Source organism: Peromyscus eremicus, chromosome 8a (genome assembly GCF_949786415.1).
Source record: "Peromyscus eremicus chromosome 8a, PerEre_H2_v1, whole genome shotgun sequence".
In the NCBI taxonomy this organism is placed as follows: domain Eukaryota; kingdom Metazoa; phylum Chordata; class Mammalia; order Rodentia; family Cricetidae; genus Peromyscus; species Peromyscus eremicus.
In genome coordinates this window covers 10,855,695-10,879,252 of record NC_081423.1, presented here as the reverse complement: position 1 = coordinate 10,879,252, position 23,558 = coordinate 10,855,695, and the positions used below count along the sequence as shown (strand labels likewise).

Here is a 23,558-nt window from a genome sequence, read left to right as displayed (position 1 = left end):
GTGTACCAGCAATCCTTTAGGACAAAACTCTGTCTTGTACACACAGATGATCAGTTTTAGTGACTTGTGTGTATGAATAAGTGGCAAAGTTCAGTTTAGAGAAAAAGGGTTCTAGCATCTCCTGACCTGTTTTCTTCAGTGGAGCTCTTGTTTAAGAATTCCTGTCGCCAGGAATCTAAGGGACTTGATGGCCAGTGCACCAGAAAGAGAAGTGAAGAAAAGCCAGGAGAGAGTGTTTAAGACATGACGGGGTTAAAAGAACAACATAACAAACGCCTAGAAGATGACATCACTAATGATTTAAAACAATAAACACAAGAGAGGCAATCAGCTTGGGCTAGCTATAAACATCCTAAAATGTCTCTTCCCTTTGTCCTGTTTGAAATGGCCAATAAAATGAAAGTTACTTATTAAGTTAAAATTCAACTGGTCAATAAGTAAAACAAGAATTAAAAGCATTAACCTATCAAATCACCAAAATCTATAAAGATTTAGATGAAACACTTAAATTTTTAATGTTTCTGCTTAAGAGCAAAAGTTTGGTTGAAAATTTTTTTCATCTTTTAACAATAAAAACATTCTAAACAGGTCAAGTTCTTCCACTCCTATGTAAGGCAGATGACTGCGGGAACTGATTTGTGGGCTCAATGTTTGACGGTAAATCACAGGTTAAATAAGTCCAAACAATAAAATCATCCCTTCAGCTATGATGGTTTACCACCAGGAGTCTTCACCAAGGCTGCAGGACCAATGATTCTGGAAGAGCACACTGAGAACACCCACAGCAACCGGCAGGTGCCAGCCCATTCGTTCATTTGCTCATTCACTTACCCAACAAACAGTCTGTCCTGAGTCCCCATGGAGCACCAGGCCCTGGGCAAAGGACTAGAATGCAGACACTGCTCCAGCTGTAGAAACTGAGTCCGGTGAAAATGGTGACCTTACTTCCCTCATCTTTGAAATGGAAACACTACAGCCTAGGGATGATGCCACTTCATGGGGCTGCTGTGGGCATGAAATGACTGCTGAGGAGTCTCAAGAAAACTGAGGAAGGGCATGAATGACTAAACAGATGAGTGGCAGGCCAGCAGTGAAGGGGGAACAGCGAGAGTAACTATCCAAGAAGAGGGAGTCCGTGGGCCCGAGGCTCCTGCAGACTGTATGCTCAGAAGTCACTAAAGCTTCTACAGTGGGTGGACAACAGATGAAAAACAGAGGCCCAGGGAAGACTATAGACACTGTGAGACCGCAGGGCTTCACAAGCCAGACAACAGTGCTAGTCAAGCCTGCTCAGGTGCAAGGTGTCAGTGACTGAAACGAGCAACTCATTTATGGGTGTCTGAGAGGAGGCAAGGGTCCTGTGCGGCGGCGGCGGCGGCGGCGGCGGCAGCAAAGGTGTCTGAGTCAGGTTCTGCTCCAGGGATTTAAGTATGGAACAGACACATGGAAACAGATTCCAGAAAGGACAGAAGTTACAACTGGAGAAGGGGCAGTGAGACTTGGCGGTAGAATGTTTGCACCACGTGCTCAAGGCTCTGTGTCCTAGACTGAGCACTGCAAACGACTAAGTAAATCTGAGAACACGTATCAGGTAAATAACGGAGAAAGCCAAACAAGAGATTAGCTCGAAAAAAAGATATAAAGTCACAGGTTCCTCAGTGAAAAGAGCCAGTTTCAAAAGGCCACAAACACACAGTTCCATTTCAGTGAAATGTCCCCTGGAATAGCGAACTGCACAGAGACAGAAGGCAGCCTGATGTGGGCCGAGGGCCTGAGGGGTGACAGGATGCTCAGAAGAGAAGAGGCATTTTAACAATGGGTTAAACAAACATGAAGGAAAAATGGAGGACCAGGCTAACTGCTGCAGAACACCGAGACCACAGGGCCTCGGTGAGCAGCAGTGGCTGTGGCCCAGGGCTGCCCAGGGTCGTTGCCAACGGAGAGGCTTCCTGTGTGCAGTGAGGACCTCTCCAATAAAGTCATGGTGATGGCTACACCACTCTTCAATACACTAAAAACCACAGAACTGTAGACTTTAGAGAATCACTACTCAACAAACCAAACATGTTTTAAAACAGAAAGAAATAAAACTATGTGGACTCTAACAAGATGTGAGAGCTCTAACATTTCAAGAAGAAACAAAGCCAGGAAAAAATATACATGCCTTGAAGATTCAAAGTGAAGCATGTGCAGTGGCTGGTAAAAGTTAAAAAAATTAAAAAGGGACTTAGAAATAGATAACGTGGTAGAGCTAGGATGGACAAATATATAAATAAAAAATAGGGCTAAACAGCCTTGAAGAACTGAAAATTCTATGTAGCAAGAACTCAAAAGTCTGCGAGAGATTAAACTCCACAAAACAAAGCCTGACCTTCACAAGCTGTCTCTAAGAATCACCGATTTGTAGCTCTCTCACATTGCAGTGTAGCCAGAAAGGTTGGGCCAACCCCCAGCTGGAGTGTCAGGCTGTTAACGCAGCTCCTCCACAGCATGTGGGCACTACACAGCCTCACTGTGCTCCCAACGTGTGCACCAAGGCAGGAGCTGTGGGTGCTGGCTCTTCTTCGCCCAGGCATGAGTTTATGGGCCAGGGCACTTTCTGCTGACTCACGGGCTGTGGCTCCACACCCACGCCTCTGAGGAACACCTTCAGCTGGGACACAGATCCACAGACCACAGGTGCCATGTCTTCTGTAAGCTTTGGGTTATACAAAGGGAAAGACAGGATTCTTAAGAACTTGATTAACCCTTTGTGTGAGTAGCCACACAAGGCTTCATCACTGGGTGTTTTGTAGATGTTTACCGGAGTTTCTGGTGTTCTTCCAAATCACATTGCAGTTAGAGGGACATGCTTACTGCAAATTTCCCACTTTAAAAATCATCAGGGCGCGCTCTCTCTCTTTCTCTCTCTCTCTCTCTCTCTCTCTCTCTCTCTCTCTCTCTCTCTCTCTCTCTCTTTCTGTGTGTGTGTGTGTATGTGTGTGTGTGTGTGTGTGTGTGTGTGTGTGTGTGTGTGTTTGTCTATCTGTCTCTCTTGGATATTCTGTCTGCAAGTTTATCTCTGTACATGTAGGTGCCTGGTACCTGCAGAGGCCAGAAGAGGGTGCTGGAGATAGACAGTTGTGAACCACCTTATGGGTGCTGGGAATGGAACCCGGGTCATACCCACTGAGCCATTTCTCTGGACTGTTGTTCTATCTTTCAATGAGCATTCTGTGTCGTGGATGCTCTGGTTTCTGAAGCAGTTTCTCATACGGCATTTCCTTGTTTCTGGGGCACATGGCAGACTCAAGTGCCCAACCATTTATTTGTCTGAGTTCTAGGGACTAGACTGACCTAGGCTCTGTGACTGAGCTACATCCCTAGCCTCATTATACTTTTTTCTGACAATGTCTCACCAAGTTGCCCAGGCTGGCTTTGAACTAACTCATCTGTAGTTGAGGCAGGCCTTAGAGCTGCAATCCTCCGGATCAGCAGGGATCACAGCCACTGGCCTAGCCCCGCCCCTTTTCACTGTGGGCACCTCCAAGGTCTCCCATCTCCTTGGTGCGGCACCAGAAGCAGCCTTTCATTTTCTCTCTTCTCAGGAGAATCAAAACTGTCTGTGTAGTAGATTTGCAATAACCTCTGAAATGTTGCTGTCCACGTGTGCAAAGTTGATCCTCTAGACTAAGGGAAGGTCAGGGGGCGGGGGACTGCCATTTGCGCCTTAAGAAAATCACAACTGTGCTGTAGACAAGCCGAAAGCATAGGCAAGGCGGTGAGGAGTGAGTGCCCTTGTACGAGAGGACGGGACAGGGGTGTGTGCCCGGGCATCTGACACACAGACTCGGCTCACAGAAAACACTGACAGGGACAGACCTCACTTAAGAGAAGGGCTGCAGGAGCCCTCAGGGGCTCCCTGACCACATGGTGGCAACTGAACTCCACTCCAGACCCTGGAAGAACCACTGCTGTGAGAGACGGAAATGGGCAGAAGTCCAGGAAGGAAGGTTCCAGAGAGGTGATGGCCCCAAAGATGACACTGAGTGCGCAGAGAAGTTAGTGCCACAGGAAAGTAAACTCTATTTAAATTGGACTTGGCTTTGTTAATACAAACCACAGTGTATACCAACATGTAACAGGGGCCAGGATGACAGGAAACATTTGTTTTCTGTATTATACATATCTTGCTTATCTGTATTACATTTTAAAAGAACACGAACTCCATGTGGTGGCTTACGTCTCTAATCCCAGTACCCCAGATTTAAAGATGGGGAGTTGAAGGTCATTCTTGGCTATGTGGTGAAGTCTGAGAACAGCCCAGCCTACATAACACTGTCTCAAAAGAAAGGGATGAGGGAGAGGGCAGAGGAAGAGAGAGGAAGGGAGGAGAAGGGAGGAGCCTGCCTGGGCTACAGAGTTCCAGGCCAGTACAATACAAAACCTGGGGAAGGAGACCCGGAGGAGAAAGACGAAAATCTGAATCTGTTACACAACATTTTAGACACAGACAGTATGTCAAGAAAAACACCCTGAAGAGTTCTGCTCCCACTGACCTACGACGTGCAGCAATAAAGCACCCTTTAAAATTCAAAGGAGGTCGTTTTGAGGTGACTCAGCAGGTAAAAGCAAGTCTAGTGACTGAGACCATCCCAGGGATCACAGTAGGAGAGAAACGACCTTGAAAGTTGTCCTCTGACTTCTACATGGCTGCACTCACGCATGTACACACATACACATACATGTACTACTACTACTACTAATTCACATAGAGGGCATCACTTTACAAGTACTCTTTCTAGAAGTTGCTGTTTTTGTGGAGCATTCTCTTTGAGATTTGCTCATATTGATATAGGTGATTCATGTTCACCAATTTTCAGTATTATGAGGTTTCCCAATGAATAAATGTTCTACAATTTGAAAAAGAACTCGCAGCATTAACTGACACCAACTCTGAATTTCTGAGTCCTAGTAAAAATAAGAAATATGCCAAGCATCAAAGTGCACACCTGCAATCCTGGAACATGGGAGTTGAGGCAGGGGGATTAATAATGAGGCCATCTTAAAAAACAATATATGATAACAGGATTAAAATATACAAAATGCTGCCAGGCGGTGGTGGTGCACGCCTTTAATCCTAGCACTCAGGAGGCAGAGACAGGCGGATCTCTGTGAGTTCCAGGCCAGCCTGGCCTACAGAGCGAGATCCAGGACAGGCACCAAAACTACAGAGAAACCCTGTCTTGAAAAAAAAAAAATCCACTGGAAGACTTGCCTGGGCTATATAATTCTAGGCCAGCACAATGTAAGACCTAGAGGGGTTCAGATAGAGAGAGTTTGTGCTCATGACTGCTGTCTGTGGAGGCAAATGTGTCTGAATCTGCCATCATAATGAGACGTTGCCACAGAAATAACCCAAGACCAGGCTGACTCATGACCATAGGTCAGAGGTAAGTGTGGCCCCAACACGTCAGCCACACGGAACTTAGTGCTGGAACTGGAGGAGGAATGTCTAGAGGGTCCCAGAAAATGAAGTGGGCTTCTACTCAAGGACCGGAACTTGATGTAAGGAACAAAAGGACTCCTGGGAGGGAGGCCAGTGGGCTGGATGGAGCAGTCTCTTGTCTAGTTTAGGAGTCTAGAGCCAAACGCAGATACAAAGCTCTCCAAACAAGGCAAGTATGACCGAGAATCTGGACTTGTTGTTGTTTTTAATGCAATTTAAACTTTAAGTGGCTTCGTAGGGCTATCGACTACCACAATGAATAGGAGGAAGCCCACACTCATCCTCACTGCTGGGTGCAATGATCTGGAGGCAGCTCTTCTTACCTTGACTGAACAGCCACCAAGTGGTTAAAAACTACAACAGAGAATGGGTGGGAAAAGCAGGATAACTAAATATGAGACCATTAAATATGAACGCTTGTTATATAGCATTCAGGGGCTGATAACACAAGGTAGGCATTTCCTTGTGCAGCAACAATAGCTACTTAAGAAACAGGACAGATCCACACAGAGTGGCAGATAACCTAAGAAAAGGAAATGGAAGTGCTAGGAACATTCACATATCTTTAGAAAATCTTAAATGAGATGTTTTAAGATGTATTTCATGGGCTGGAGAGAGGGCTTAGAGGGCTAGCGCACCGGTGCTCTTTAAGAGGACCCAGGTTCAATTCCCAGCACCTACATGGTGGCTCAAAACTGTCAATCCAGTTCCAGGGGATCTGACACCCTTTTCTGGCCTCAAGGACATCAGACACATATACAGTACACAGACATAAATGCAGGCAAAATACTCACATATATAAAATAAATAGACTAAAAGATTTTTAATGTAATTTGGAATCTGCATCTATATAGTTTGACCTTGACACAATATTCTCAAAAATGTTTTGGGTATGAATATTTATTAAATATACTATACTTTCCCCTTTATTAAATACTCTAAATTTTACTATTTGATCCTTCAAAATAAATTATGACACGAACACCTGAGGTCACTGATTTTTCATGCCCATTACAAGTGACACATGTATTTCAACACACCACTGCATAAATGATCATATTGGAGGCCCTCTGACATGCTAATAGGATTGTGCCTGGAGAATGTGTCTGGGAAAGGTTGTACTCCACTGTTCCATGCCCTGAGGCTTTAACCCAGGCAAGTGTAGAAAGCAGAGAGAATCCAACTAGGGTCATCTCAACTCCTCATGAACCCCACGATCTCCAAGGTTACCCTACTGTTTCTGCCTCCTATTGTGTGGCTGTCGAGCATCATCCACCAGGACAGTGAGCACAGTACAATCCCATGGTGCACCACTGTATCATGATTGAGCACAAAACACCAGACACTTGCTCAATTGCCTCCATGCTCTACTTAGTCCAGAATGGTCTCAATAGGCTCATATATTTGAATGTTTGAAACTATCTGGCAAGGATTAGGTGGTGTGGCCTTACTAGAGAAGGTGTGTCACTGTGGGTGGGCTGTGAGGTTTCAAAAGCTCACGCCATTCCTAGTTGTGTGTGTGTGTGTGTGTGTGTGTGTTTGTGTGTGTGTGTGTGTCTGTCTGTCTGTCTTTGTCTCACTTCCTCCCTGCATCCATTTTATGTCTCAACACATAAGCTCTCAGCTACTGTTCCAGTGCCATGCCTGACTGCCTGGCTACTGCCATGCTCCCCACCATGATGGTCACAGACACATCCTCTGAAACTGTAAGACCACATAAACTCTTTCTTCTATAAGTCGCCTTGGTCATGGTGTCTCTTCAAAGCAAAAGTAAATAATACTATACCTACTCAACAGGAATGTGGATGACAATGTCTGGTCCCAAGTTGCAGATCAGAAGTTCCTGATCAGAAGTCCCTGTATTACATCTACTCAGTTTCTGCAAGACCTTACATGATGGGGCCTCTACAAAGAGGATCCAGCATAAGGCTCTGACCCTTTTGGGGCCCATCATAAGACCCCTGTAAAGGTCTTTGGAATATTTTGAATTCCCTTAAGCAGCCATAGTAACACCTTCTGGAAGCAAGGCCAAGCCACAGATCCTCAACTCTAGCAGACCTAGTGACTCCTTTTCATTAAACATTTATTATCTTTACCACATACTTAAATTGTAATGTCCTCTTTCCAAACTGAAAATAAAATTAAATTTATAGACAACATAACCTTTAATCACTGAGACCATCAAAAACATTTCTAGCAAATTTCCCAAATACCTCCTCTGCACAGCCTTTAATCAGCTTCCCTTGGACATAGCAGTGTGTGTTCAGCAGGGGCAGTAGTCTTAAAAGTGGCTGAACTCTGGGGAAAGCAGTGCACACATGTAATCCTAGCACTTGAGAGGTAGAGGCAGGAGGATCAGGAGTTCAAAGCCAGCCACAGCTTCTTGACAAGTTCCAGGACAGCCAGCACTATATAACAAGACCCTGTCTCATAGAAACAAAATTGAAACAAAAAAAGAAAGCATTCCATAGTTCTATGCATGTGTAAACGTGTGCAAAAACATGTTATGAGAATATGTGTCCATGTGTGTATACAAATATATACATATTTATCTGCAGACCATTTTTAAAAAGGGAATATTAACTCTTCTCTTTTTTCATTATTTCAATAAATAATAAGTTCTTAGAACCTATCCAAATAAACGTGCTAATGCATAGGCCACCAAAGTCACAGATGTACACCCTATTCCCGCAGGGTTGGCAGGATGGGCCTGAGGAACTGTGACACTCAGAAACAACAAGGGAGGTGGATCTGACAATGGGTCTAAGGGGCAAAAAGTGGGACAGATATAAGCAGAAACAAAACATTCAAAGGCAGCTAGGAGAGTGGGAAAAAATCAAGATGGGAATGAATTACTAGGTCAAATGCGTCTAGAAAGAATAAGGCCATCTGAAAAATGAGTCTGGACAACCAGGAAATATGTCAGGGGTCATGTTGAGGAGAGACTGCTAGGCAAGAAAGGGCACAGGCTGACAGGGTAGGCTAGCCTATTGAAGGGAAATGTGGAAATCATAGTGTATGATTTCCATACACTATGATTTATGCCATATAGTGTGGCAGCAGAATGGAGTGACACAGCGGCCTGGAAGGACCAATGTCATGGTGAGCAGGCTCAGGGAGGAGAGATCACAGATGGAGAAAGAGAGAGAGAGAGAGAGAGAGAGAGAGAGAGAGAGAGAGAGAGAGAGAGAGAGAGGGAGAGAGATATCAAAGGGGTAACGTGTAATAGAGGAGAGAGAACTTGACACTCTGAGGAAGATTGAGCAGTAGCAGGATTACATAACTCCATGAAAAAGGAAAGAGAAAGAAACATTAAGTGCTGTACCCATCTGTGGGCTTTAGGAAGAGGGTGTGTTTAGCCTGGTAGAGTGTGACAAGAAGTTCATACTGCGGAGGTATGGTTAAAGCCTCAACTAGTTCTCACAAGAACTACCTCATGGAGATTTTACTTTGCATTTCCGAATGACTGATACAAGATATCCCAAGGCTCCCGCTGGAACAAAGGCTCTCAAGAGAAAGCATCTAGACTCCTCCAGATGAATATGCTACCAGCAGATGACAGTGGGAACTGGCTATTTCAAAACTACCCAGCAGGCAAAGAAATAGCAAAAGCACAAGACAGGCAGAGATGTAGTGAATGGATATGCAACTGAGTTAGTGGACAAATTGGTATGTCAAGGAATCGGTTCAGAGGCTCAAGCCCATGTCATAGGCAAAACAGAGAGAGGTCAGGAAGTAGGCTGATAGTATGTAAAGAATTCCTACATAAGAGATCTAATAACTCCATTTTTTAAAAAGCAAAGAATCTGAATAGAATTCCTCAAAGATGCACATTTGGCCAAAAAGTGTGTGCATGTTTAAAGTTGTTCCATATCATTAGTCAACAAGAATATGCAGCAAATCAAAAGTGCAATGAGCCTGCTATGAAAAACCTAGCTAACTACTCATCGCTAATGAGGTCATGGACGTTAGAGAACCCACAACCACCACTTCACTAAACCAGCTTAATCCCTAAGAACAACATAAACACTTGCCATTATACCCACAGGTAAATGTAGTCTTTGACCCTTCATCAAGGAAACTTCTCTTTGAGATAAATAAAGACAACTACAGAAAAGCACAATCAATCAGAATGTAGAGTTGGGAAGCACAGTCCCAATGAATACATCTACAAAGCAATCCTGCACAGGGATCATTGTGGAAAGGGGACAGAAATATTGTAAGAGCCAAAGGATCAAAGAGTTTGCTATGAGATTGTGTCTCCTAAGAATGTCAGAAGCTACACCCATAGTCTCGCCGACATGGCTGCCTAAACACGAGCTGAACAAAAATGACATCAACAGACATTCCAAAGTGGATGAGGAAAAGCCCCGGAGGCCCCACTCCTACACAGAGAACTACGGACAACTAAGGATGCTGAGAGTGGGAGTCCTCCCCAGGGAAGAGCACACCACTTGGTTGTCCAATACCAAATGGCCAGCCCCAAAAACATACAAGCAAGTAACATGATACAAACTGAGCAAATTATGTTTAAGAACATATATGTATATACATATATGCACATAATAATAATTAGTGAAAAAAGAGGTCATGCATTTGAAAGTGAGTAAGGAGAGGAATATGGGAAGGTGTAGAAGGCGGAAAGGGAATATATTGTAATTGCATCTTAATCTCGAACATTAAAAAAAATAAAACTACAATGGTGAGAGCCGGGTGTGGTGGCGCATGCCTTTAATCCCAGCACCCAGGAGGCAGAGGCAGGCGGATCTCTGTGAGTTCGAGGTCAACCTGGTCTACAGAGTGAGTTCCAGAAGAGCCAGAGCTGTTACACAGAGATACTTTGTCTTGAAAAACAAAAAACAAAAAACAAACAAAACTACAATAATGAGCTGGCAAGATGGCTCAGTGGATAAGCTGCAGGTGTCTAAGGACCTGAGTTCAATCCCCAGGATCTGTGTGACACTCACAAGTTATCCTCTGACTTCCACATGTAATGTGTGCCACCACCCTACCCCAAAAAACTAAACAGGGTGCTAAAGAAATGGTTCAGCGATAAGGACACTTGTTGATTTTAGAGAGGAGCCAGGTTTGATTCCCAGCACCTACATGGTGGTTCACAACCATCTGTAAGTATAGTTCTAGGGAACTGATGACCCCTTCTGACCTCTGAGGGCACCAGGGACACATGTGATGCCCAAACCCAAATGCAGGCACAGCCCTCTTACACATATCAAATAAAATAAAACTTCCAAAATTTAAAATAATGAATAAATGTTTCCACCCACTAAGGGGAACAATCAAAAACAAGATGATAGTAAGGACAGTGAGGATAAGGACAAAACAGAAGTCTCCCACTTTGTTGCTGAGGCTTCCCAATGCAGCTCCCACAGAAAGCAGTCTGGCAGGTCCTCCAAATGCTAAACTTAGAGTTGCGATGTGACCTAGGAATTCCATTCTGAGGTAGATGCCCAAGAGAAACTATAGCCTTCATCCATAGAAAAACATGCAACTAATGTCCACAGCAGCATTATTCATAACAAGCAGAAATGTCCCAGCGATCCCCCGACCAGTGGCATTCCACACATGGAATCTTATTCAGACAGAGGAAGGGAAGAAGCATGACACTTGTTACAACATAGTGAACCTTGAAAACAGACCCAAAAGGTCACGCAGGGTACAGTTCCACGTATGTAAACATCCTGAAGAACAGTGGGGAGACTTTTATAGGTTTCCAGTACCCCTCACAAAGCCACAGTAATTAGCACAGTGGAATACAGACACAAAGACAAACAAATATAGACATTTGACTCACAATAAAACTTCCATTGTGGAGCTCAAGCAAAGAATGGCTCTGAGAACAGAATCTGGATCAGAGTGGACACCTTCTGTTGCTGCCGGTTCCCCTATGTGCATGACATGTCCTACACCAATCAGACATGCAAATTAAAACTCCAGGAGCTTTCACTCTATACCTACTAGTATGATTTTAATTAAAAAAAAAAAAAAGACACCAAGTCCTTACAAGTCTCTGGGGTAACAGGGGCCGTCACGGAAATGAGGTATGGAGATGTAAAATGGGATAATTGCCATGGGGAAACTTCAGCCCCACACCCAGTGACCTCAACCCTAGATAGTCTCCCTTGAGAAATGAACCCTTGTATTAACACAAAACACTATACACCAAAGTTTACAGCAACCCTATTCACAGCTGCCCAAACCTGGAAACAAATCTACCAGCCCTTCAGTGGGTAGGTGGATAAACACTATGGCTATCTATCCACACAATGGAACACTATTCAGCAGTACAAGGAGTGTGTTACAGATAGATGTAACAATTAAGATAAATCTCACAGGAAAGGAAACGTGTCATAAAAGCCACGCACCATATGACTCTGTCTCAATGATGTGTCCCTAAAGGGAGAGGCCCAGAACTTTCCTCGTCATCACAAGGGCAGCATTTCTGGGGAGTGACAGAACTGCTCAGTACCCTAATTGAACTTGGGCCATAAAATCTATACCTGTGTCAAAAACCCATTGAGCTGTATTCCAAGAGAAAACAAAGCACTTTACAAAAGATAATTAGGAAAATAAAAGTATATGACCATAGCCATACAAGTCACTACTCATGAGACGTTAAAGTACCTATGTAAACCAAGCCTTGTGTGGTGTTCAGACTAGCTTTATTTGTTGAGCCAAGATGTGGAAGTGGTCCAAAATGTGCAGCAGCTGGTGAACAGATAAACTGTGGTGCATCCACACCATGGAACTGACTCAGAAGGAAGGAACTAGGTAGTCCATGCCACAGCATGGATGAACCTCACACTCAAATAATAAGTAGAAGAAATCAGATGCAAAAGGCCACACACTGCATCACTCTGGTTACAAGAAACGCCTAGAAAAGACAACTGTATAGACAAAAAGTAGACTTGGCACTAAGGGCAGGTGCTGCCTGAGGAGGAATAGGAAGAGCCTGGTGGGTGATGGGGATGTTTTCAAACACCTCTCTAAAGTGTCTCTAGACAGATGAATTGTACACTTATTAACAGTGGGATTTTATGGTGTGCAGATGACATCTTAAAAAATTGTTAGAAACAGTACTTAGGTAAGTAGATGTATCTGTTTGTTTTCATGCAAACTTGCTCCTGCCTCACAGTGCGCACACACACACACACACACACAAAATCAATTTTATGTGGACTACAGACATACATGTGAAAAGCTAAACAAGAGAACATTTAGGAAACATAAGAAAATAATTTTATGGTCTTAGAAGTAGGTAGGGAAATATGGCACAGAAAACACAGACCCATCAAGGAAAAGAGTAATAAACCTAGGTTCAATTTTATGCCAATTGCCAACATTTGACCAAATGACCCATAAAAACAGCAACATCACAGTAAAAAGGAAAGGCCAATATGAGAGAAGAATCATATTTCACATATAACTCAACCTAAATTAAAGAACTCCTTAAAATCAACAAGAAAACAAAGGCAGGCAACTGGGGAAATGAGCAACAGACTTGACCAATCCCAAGGGAGCAAAGCCAGGCACAACAGCCACCTGACTGTGAAAAGGCACTCAACCAGAGAAGCGCCAACTACCACCGTGGCTAAGACCAGATCCAAGCAGGTGGAGCACGGAGGCTCACAAACCTTGTGGGTGGGCATACCAATGGAAAAGCGACTGGTAGACAAATCTGACACTGTCTCCTAGAATGGAAGACGCTTATATTCCATGGTTCAACAATTCCTCTTCTGGCCATTTATTTGTCTAACAGAAATGCAGGGGAGGATGAGCCAGGACATAATTGAACTTTCACAGGAACTCCGCAAAAGCCAAAGATGGACAAAACCCAAACATCCACACAGACTGAGACGGGATCAGATGATTATGTTGTGGTCAGAGAATATACTGCAGAGTGAAGATGAATGAAAACCACAAGCAGTAGGAATGAACCTCACCAACAAAGTACACATGGTGGGAGGAACCACTGGAGAATGCAAACTTCAGATGCCATTTATATGAAACGCAAACACAGGCAAAAATCCACCACGGTGCCAGAAGTCAGGACACAAGTTCCCACTGGGAGGAAGAAGTAGACAGTGGTAAGGGCAGAAATGGGATGCTCTATATTACCTGAGTGATGGTTGTGGATCTGCAGTTTATTTTGTGATAGGTCTCAAACATTTTTATTCATGGAAATTGTACTTAAGCACAAAAAATTAAATAAGTATTTGAGCAGAGAGACAGATCAGTAAGTAAAGCACTTGCCACCCAAGAATGAGGACTTGAGTTCAGACACCCAGGAACACGTGGCACTGGACACAGCAATGCGTATCTAGAATCCCAGAGTTCTTAGTGCAGGATGGGAGGTGGAGACTGGAGAATCCCAGGACGCTCACAGGCCGGGAGGCCTGACGTAAGCAGCCGTGAACAAGACATGGAAGAAGGTCTTCTGACCTCCATATGCATGCTTTGGCATGCACACACCCGCATTCACACATGAACACACACACAGAGCTAAAAGGAAAATAAAAAAGAAGCATTCAAATGCTGCTAAGGCACTATTTAGCTCTAAAGGGACTAAACAGATATGATGACTAAGTGCAATAGATCAGCCTTGACTGGCTCCTGGTGAGGGCAATAAAGGCTCTAAAAGGATACTGGACAATGGGGACTTGTGAATATAAATACTTGATGAGAGAACTTTGTCAATGTTAAATTCATTTTTTACAATGTTTGTGATTGAACCCAGGGCCACACATACACACTAGGTAAGTGCTCTATCACTAAGCTACATCCTTAGCCTGTTGGCTTTTAAATTTCTCTTTCTCTCTCTCTCTCTCTCTCTGATGAGTGTGTTGAGTATGGGAGTGGACATGCCTTGGCTCATGTGCGGCAGTCAGAAGACAACTTTGGGAGTTGGTTCTCTTCTTTCACTGTGGGATCTGAGGAAAGAAGTTGGGACATAAGGTTTGCGCGTCAAGTCCTTTTACCTGCTGAGCCATCTTGCTAGCACTGTTTGTTGCTGTTGGTGGTTGTTGAGATAAGGTCTCACTATGTAGCCCAGGCTGGCCTCAAACTCACAACCCTCCTGTCTCAGCCTCCTGAGTGGTAGCATTACAGGCTTGCACCACCATGCCTGACAATGCTAAGCTTCTTATGATTTGTTTTGTCTATGCAGGAGAAAGTCATTGCTCTCATAAGATATGTGCTAAGGAAGTTGGGAGTAGAGGGCCACAACGCCTACAATTTACTCTGTAATGGTTCAAAGGCTCGCAAAGGAAACATATAGCCACACACAGTAGTACGCAGTTCTACTCCCAGATCCTCGGGAGACTAAGGGAGAAGGATCACATGGACTTAGGAGTTAGGAAGCCAGCTAGAACAACACAGCAAGATCCACATCAGCACATATGTGTGCATATATATATATATATATATATACATATATATATATATATATATGCACACACATATACAGGAAATATATATGTACATACACTTATGGAGTACACAGATTTGACAGATGTTATGACATATCATGTCTCTTATACTGGTCTCAACTGTTCTGAAGGTCTGAAATTTGTCAAAATGAAAAGCTGGTGGAAAAAAGCAAAACCAGGAGCAACCCAAAGAGCAGGCACAACAGAAGGGCAGAGCTGCACACTCACAGGCACACACTTGAGTAAGAACACCAGACAGTAGAGCAAGGATGTGACCACCAGAAATGGCAAGAACGTGGCCACCTTCAGTAGGGAGAAGACAGAAAAGGATGGCTGCTCTCTTTGTAGGTTGTCTGGTAGATTCTGGCAGTCACTTTCCTATGATCAGACTGCATTATTATATACAGTTCATATCTGTATCATGCCTCACAAATACTGTAAGATTTATTTTTATTAGTTTTAACTATGAGTAGATGTGTGTGTCAGTGTGGGGGTATGTGCATATGAATGCAAATGCCTGAGGAGGCCAGAGGCACGGGATCTCCCTGGACTGGAGTTACAGACAGTTGTTAGCTACCTGGTGGGGGTGCTTGGAAGCAAACTGAGTGTCCAGAAGAGCAGCGAGCACTCTTAAACACTGGGCCATTTCTCTAACCCCACGTTTCACACGTTTAAAAAAAGAGGTTTGCAAAAACACAGACTAAGCAAGAATTGCCTGAGGGGTTTGATCGTTAAGTCAGACTCCGGATGCAAGGAAAAGCACTCCAGCCCCTCAACTTCATGCTGCTAAGAGTTTGGGCCCAGTATCCACCTCTCCACAGCATAGTCACACAGTCATAACAACACTAGTCACTAGCATCCATGTGTCACTGTACTCAAGGAGTTTTCACTGTTGGGTTGCTATGTAAATATACTTAATTTAAGCTCCAGATTGATTAAAGGTCCTGGGAGGTGGTCATTCTTTGTGAAACAAAATTGTTTTCCAGGAAGTTATTTTTCCATCAGTCACATATAACCACTAAAAGATATTGAAAACTTCTACAGGTTTTAGCCTGTCAAAGGATCTTCAGTGAAAGTGTCTAGATTTTAAGCTGAAGGCAAGTCCTCTTCACATCTGGTATAGGTAGCACCAGCATAGTTACACTTTAGCTCCTGGATCCCAGAACCAAAGTGCCTGGGTTCAGACCTCAGCCCTACAGACATCCTGCACAGCTGGAGGCTATTACTTACCCCTCTGTGCCTCAGTTTCTTAGTCTGGAAGGGTAGGATGGTGTCACCTGTCTTACAGACCTGACAAACATTAAAGTATAGATACTTATAATGTGCTTACAAATGCAGCTGACGTGCACAAGCACTGACGAGCTTGTTTAGAAAACGTTATAATTACCTGGTCACAAGTGCAGATCGATAGAATACCCAGACCCCTGGCATCAGATTGCTTTCAGTGTGCCAGCTTCCCTGTGCCATCAGGTGAGCTGGCACATGGAGGCCGTGTACAGCAGACACAGGCCCTCCTACTTCCAGCACCACTCTGCGAAGGTGGAGAGAACATGGTAGCTGCTCTCATTCAGAACCCAGAACCCATGCCAACTGTCTCCTGTAGCACAGGACACATGGACTTCCAATTGAGCCAAAGTGACACAGTGACCTTACTACAGTCCACCTCTGTGGACTGCATATACCCCAGCTCTCTTTACAAACTTTATTAGTTTTTAAATTACTTTTATGAGTATGAGTGTTTTGCCTGCCTGTATGTCTGTGCACCATGTGTGTTCCTGGTACCTGCAGAAGTCAGAAGAGAGCGATAGATCTCCTAGAACTGGAGCTATAGATGGTTTGCGAGCTGCCTTGTGGGAGCTAGGACTTGAACCTGGGTCCTCTGGAAGAGCAACTAGTGCTCTTAACTGCTGGACCATCTCTCCAGCCCTTCACAACCATTAACTTCTAAACACAGTCAGTACTAACCATGTTCCACCGAAAACAATGCAGTACCCTTCTTACAATACAAACTACGCTAATCCTCTCTCCACAAGAGAGTCCTGACCCTCTTCTAGTGACTTCTCTACTTGAGTTATACTCCTTGGCCACCATGATACCTGTCTGGAAAGCTGATCATTCCCCAAGGTACAACCCTGAAAGGTGTCCTGTGACTGGACTAAAATGCTTCTGGTAATTTTTCTTATCAGGCATATGAAATGCAGAGGTACCAGGGAACACATGGTTTGCTCTCCAGCATCAGGACCACAACAGTAGCTGCAACTGGCATCATCACCTAGTTACATCTATGACACCCAGTGTCATTCTCTGAGATCCATCCATCCTCTGTACAAGGCTTCTGGTGTGTTTACTGTGGACCGAATGGAGATGTGGCAGGAACCACTACCCTTGCATCTTTTGGGTCTTTCATAGTGACACTAGCCTCTACCATCCTGGGAATGGGGCACTGATTTTTACTTACTATTTGGGAAGACAAAGGAAATTCTGGAAGCTCCACTTTCTACTCCAAGCATCCAAGGGCAAATGCTGCCAGTATACTCTACTTATGCCTTGAGAATTAGAGAACAGGACAGGCAGATATATCTTTCTCATTACTTAATATATAGTATGTGCAAATGTATGAGTATTATCCTATATTAGTTCTTTCTAAGTTGAAAGCTAACGTGAGTGCAGTGACAGGTTGAGTGATTATGCATGCTCATATCAAAATTAACCACACTCATTCATTATACAAAAACAAAAACATATGCAGATACAGACTGCCCCCAAAAACTTGTGTGCATATCACTCCGACTAAACATGGGGAGGAGGAAGGATGTTCGTCAGTTGCGCTGTCTCAGGAAACTTTCATCTTTCTCCCTTAGGGACCATTTTACTTTCCCTGGTGTTCTCTCTCTCTCCCCCTCCCTTTCTTCCTTTCCTGATTTGGTTTCCTGATTACATCTCTAGATCTCTAACTTCCCAGCTTCTGGGCTTAAAGGTTCCAAGGGCTCTGTTCGCAGTCTTTAGCAAAGATGAGCTCACCCCTCAGAATTCCTGCCATGAGAACAGTTTCCACCTCCTCTCAGCAGACAGAAGCAGCACCTTGCATCTTCCACCTCTCATTTAAGACTAACTCATAAAAAACTCTCGTTCTCTGCAACACAAACCGCACATGCTTGGGAGGCTTGTGTATAATGCTGCTGCCTGACCTCGGCCATGCTGTCCAGCTCTACAGAGGAGTCTGGCACCACAGAGCATCACTTAAGAGTGGAGAGGGGGTGCTGGCATGCAATACAATAGAGCGCCATGGATCCCCAGTTATCTACAGCAAAGCCTCCTAGGCAAGTCCTTTTCATTCCTCCCTAACTATCCTGCTCTTCAAGTCCCCCTATTGAAATGGTCATCTGCTCTCCATTCCCACTGCCTGCACCTTAGTTTCTCCTGGGCCTATACAAATACTTTCCATCTAACTTACTGGTTTGCATTTATCCTCTTCCAAACCATCCTGTATGCTGTCAGTTAACAAATCTGCCTCTAAAATCTATTTGGTTGTTTCTTAAAAGAAAAAAAGTCAGGGGTTGGAGAGGTGGCTCAACGGTTAAGAGCACTGGCTGCTCTTCTAGAGGTCCTGAGTTCAATTCCCAGCAACCACATGAGGACTCACAACCATCTGTAATGAGATCTGGTGCCTCTTCTGATGTGCAGGTATATATGCAGGCAGAACACTGTATACACAATAAATATTTTTTTTAAAAATTAGCCAAGTGTGATAGCATCCCAGCACTTGAGAGACATAGGAAGGCGATTTCTGTGAGTTTGAGGCCAGCCTGGTCTTCAGAATGAGCTCCAGGACAGCTAGAGATACACAGAGAGACCCTGTCTTGAAAAACAAAACAAAACAAAACCTAATTTTAAGAAAAATAAAAATAATAGCGACAACAACTGTGGCGAGCCCTTGGAGAGCACGTGTGCCGCTGTGCAGAGCCCTCTGCATCATGATCACCAGAGTCAGCCCACACCAGTCCTCGAACAGACCCCGCTACGGAGCAAAGCGCAAACCCCAGCACGGCTCCCAGAGCAGCCACAGCCGTCAGTCGGAGCAGCCTTCCACCCGAGCTCCGGCATCCTCTGTCTATGTGTCCTGTCTGTGTGTCCTGTCTGTGTGTCCTCTGTCTGTGTGTCACTGTCTGTGTGTCCACTGTCTGTGTGTCCTCTGTCTGTGTGTCCTCTGTCTGTGTGTCACTGTCTGTGTGTCCTCTGTCTGTGTGTCCTTTGTCTGTGTGTCCTCTGTCTATGTGTCCTCTGTGTGTCCTGTCTGTGTGTCACTGTCTGTGTGTCCTGTCTGTGTGTCCTCTGTCTGTGTGTCACTGTCTGTGTATCCTCTGTCTGTGTGTGTGTCACTGTCTGTGTGTCCTCTGTCTGTGTGTCACTGTCTGTGTGTCCTCTGTCTGTCACTGTCTGTGTGTCCTCTGATAGGTGACATACAGCTTCCCACAAGGCCAGGACATTTTCTGGCACTATATCCCCCCTCTTGCCTCCTGGCTTTTTAGGTATTCTGCCAATGTTGCCATGCTTATCTACTTTTTTTTCTGAAACAACTGAGTTTAACATATTCTTCCAGTGAGAGCCCGAAGCAGTCTGAAGTGCCTGATTCTAGTTTGGTGGGTTTTGTCCACCAAGACAGGGTTCCTGGACCTGCACATGCTTAAAGAGCGGCTTTAATCCGTCTTGACTGTGATGATGCTGTTCAAGTTTCTTTCTCTCCCCCTCGTGTCTATTAGGCGATGAAGCCGACCTAGCAGGAAGGAAGTCATTAAGCGATGCTCACATCTTTTCTGCCTGCACACATGGCTGCTCTTCAGAAGGCATACTACAGAATCACTTTCTCATTCCCACCTGACTAAAAGGGAACCATTCCCAAAGATGGCGCGAGCACTTTACAAGTGTCTTCTTTGTGTCAGAAACTGATCCCAAGCGGAGGTGTTAAAACAGGTATTTTTGACTGCTGACTGAGCTGGAATTAATAATGGCACCTGGTGGCAGGCACTTCACATTCCCATTACCTCATGCAATTTTCCGATGAGACAAGTAAGACACCTCTGCCCCCAAGCAGCAGTGGGGGGAAAGGGTACACTTACCCAGGGCAGCTCGAAGTCACAGGTGAACATCCATCTAATGCTCAGGGTGGAAACACTACCCAAGACAGGCAGAAATCACACACACCGGGGAGAGACGTGCACTGGAGTGGACACCACAGCAGTCCCTGGACCTCCCACAAGCAGCAGAGACCTAGGTCAGGGTCAGTAGGGGAGCCACGCCTACTCCTAACTTTCTGCTCTTAACTTTTTTGCCTCCCAAAAGACTCCTTCCTAAATGTTTCCTATATTTTCAGACTCACAGCCAAATGCAAGGGATACTTGACTCTGGTAGTCTATAAGTCTAGAATCAAAAAGAAAATGTAGTGAATTCCATCCTTCTAAACCATGCTGTGCCAGTGCTGAAGTAAAAAGACAAAATGGCATGTAAAGAAAACGTGACAGTTCCTAAATTTCAGCTAGAACCTTCTTTCTGGTTTTATTTTAAAAAAGAAAAAGGAGTGGCTAAGCAGGAGATGGCTTGCGGGTTCTTGCTGCACAAGCCTGTCGATCTGAGTTTGGATCCTCAGAAACCAAATCAAAAGGCTAGAGGCTGTAGTGCGAGCATCTGTAATCTCTGGGCACCCTACCAAGAAATGGGGGGACAGCAACAAGAGAATCAGTGAAGCTCCCAGGATAGCTAGTGTGGCAAAAAACCCTGTGTCAAACACAAAAGAGAGGTGAGGAGTCACACACACACACACACACACACACACACACACACACACATTCTCATATTCTCCCATATCACATCCCCCCTCACACACACATATCAAAAAAAGGAGAACTATGCATGACTCTTCTATTAGTGCTTTATGATGGACTTAATGATCAACTTTTTAGACTATTCCGTCCTTTGCTTTGTACTGCAGGAATGAATACATTCATAACTTTGTGACCTTGGGCAGGGCACTGAAGTTCCATGGATCTCCATGGTAGTTCACAATCATTCATAACTCCTGGTCCAGGGGATCTGAAACCTTCTGACCTCTGCAGGCACCAGGCACACACATGGTACACATGCATACATACAGGCAAAATACTCAATACACATAAAATAAAAATAAACAAATTTTTTTTTTTTTTTGGTTTTTCGAGACAGGGTTTCTCTGTGTAGCTTTGTGCCTTTCCAAGAACTCACTCTGTAGCTCAGGCTGGCCTTGAACTCACAGAGATCCGCCTGCCTCTGCCTCCCGAGTGCTGGGATTAAAGGCATGCGCCACCACCACCCGGCAAAAAATAAACAAATCTTTTAAAAATTAAAATGAAGTAGCTTAACTAGAATAATCTAATCAATTTCATTGATTATAAAAATACTATAAGTTATAAATAAAATTCTATGACTTGATCAAGCCATTTTATTCAAGATGTTTAACAACACATAGCAAAGGATTTCTAAAAGAGACTCCTGAAAGAAAGATTCACATATTACAGGCCTAGACATCTCAGTTATAAACCTGTACAGTCAAAATACTTAAAATTCAGCTACCAGAGAAACAACACTTCATTGTCAACAAGCACCCCATATTTACTCTTAGAAAAAGAGGTTTACGAGGACGACGACTTGACTATGAATCGATTAGAGCTCTGGACACTCATAACCCCAATACTGAGGCTTCTGTTTGAGGAACAGCACACAGAGGGTCATCTCAAACTACACATGTGAGGAAGTGCTCCAGACCCAGAGCTTCCCGAGCCTCAGGCCACACCCACACCCAGGACAGACAGAGGACTCTTCCACCCACTTTCACTGTCCCTAAACAAATACTCCTTCCCCTGGCCTCCTGGTCCCATGGTGATTGGCTCCCTAGTCCCGCTGTAAAAGCTGACAGATGAGACTCTTGCTCATGAAGCAAGCATGCAGTAAATATTTATAACACAAACTCATAAATTAATTTAATCTTCATAGTTTACAAATTAGGAAAACATCATAACTAATCTTTTGGGCAAAGTCATCAACGGAAGAGCTTAGCACCATTTCTTGAAAGTCTGGGAGAATGATACCAAAATTAAAGTGGCAACTAAGAAAACATGAAAGCCTGGGGAACGATAAGCAGTTTGATCTCTGCTTTAACTACAGATGATCCGATTTTACCTCCCAAACTTCCTTTCGTTCTCTCTATTTTTATTTATTTATTTAGTGGTGGGAAAGGGAAGTTCAGACAGGTCTCATGCAGCTGAGGGTGACCCTGAATTCCTGATCCTCCTGCTTCTACCTCCTGAGTGCTGGGATTACAGATGTGCTATGACACACTTGGCTTTTTTCTTCCTCTCTCTCTTTCTTTCTTTTTTTTTTTTTTTTTTTTTTCTTTTTTTTGAGATGCCTTCTTTCTGTGTGTCCCAGGCTGGCCTAGAACTCACACCTCAATCCTCTGAGTGTTGGGATTACAGGCATGCACCACCATGCCCAGCACCTTCCAAGTTTCTTAATCCATCTAAGGAGTCAAGGTTTTAGATAAGCAGTTTTGAAACTCCTTATAAATAAGTCGTGTGAGTGATTAAGAACCTGAGGCTTCAAGAAGCTGCCCAAGGTCACAGGAGTCATGCCTGATACATACGTGTTACAAAAGGATCCACATTGAACCATAGGTTGAAGCATTTCCCCTATACCCTCTAATTTTTATCAATGAAATTCTACACAGCTCTGAGCTGAGAAAGCAGCTACAAGAATTGTATTAGTTTAATCAATAAGGAAAAACAGTACCGGCTAGCAAATGTTGCTTGTCTGTGTGTTGTAAGCTATTTAACAATGTAAGCGAAGAAGTCAACATTTGCACTCAATCTGGAGAAATCATAACTTCTTCTTTTTTTTTTTTTTTTTTTTTTTTTTTTTTTTTTTTTTTTGGTTTTTCGAGACAGGGTTTCTCTGTGTAGCTTTGAGCCTTTCCTGGAACTCACTTGGTAGCCCAGGCTGGCCTCGAACTCACAGAGATTTGCCTGGCTCTGCCTCCCGAGTGCTGGGATTAAAGGCGTGCGCCACCACCGCCTGGCAAGAAATCATAACTTCTAAATGAATGCATTAGTAGAAATTTCCAAAACAATATTAAATGTGTGTATGTCATGAAAAGTACTGAAGCTATTTTACAAGCATTTATTCTAAATCTAGTAAATAATAGATCCCCTAGACCTTATTAGGCCCTCAGACCATAGCACAAATGACTCCATGATAGAAGTACCATTCAGGCCATAAATTCAGCATGTAGACAGCACTACCTGCCAAAACTAAAACAAAGACCTAATCCACCCTACATGTACTAACCTTGCCTTTTGGCTTTTATAGTTCTACTTCTGGCTAACTGGTCTTGTTAACTGATTATGTTAACCCAGAACATGGTTATTGTGCTTAAAAGCTAAGAAAGGCTTAGTCCTACACTGGGACCCCAAACAGAACACCCAGTGTAGTCACCGGCCAGCTAATAAAGACTTTCTATTGGCTTAAGCCCATGTCTGAGCAGTCTTCTCTAGAGAATACCCCACATTTCTGGAGGTGCCACTGTGATCCCAGAGACC

At 44.0% G+C, this 23,558-nt stretch overlaps 1 protein-coding gene across 1 annotated transcript in view; it reads right to left on the bottom strand.

Annotated features, from left to right (window-relative positions):
- The window catches only part of Adcy9 (adenylate cyclase 9), a 129,408-nt gene that overhangs the window by 46,476 nt on the left and 59,374 nt on the right, over positions 1–23,558 (bottom strand). The gene's annotated exons all lie outside the window — the stretch shown is intronic.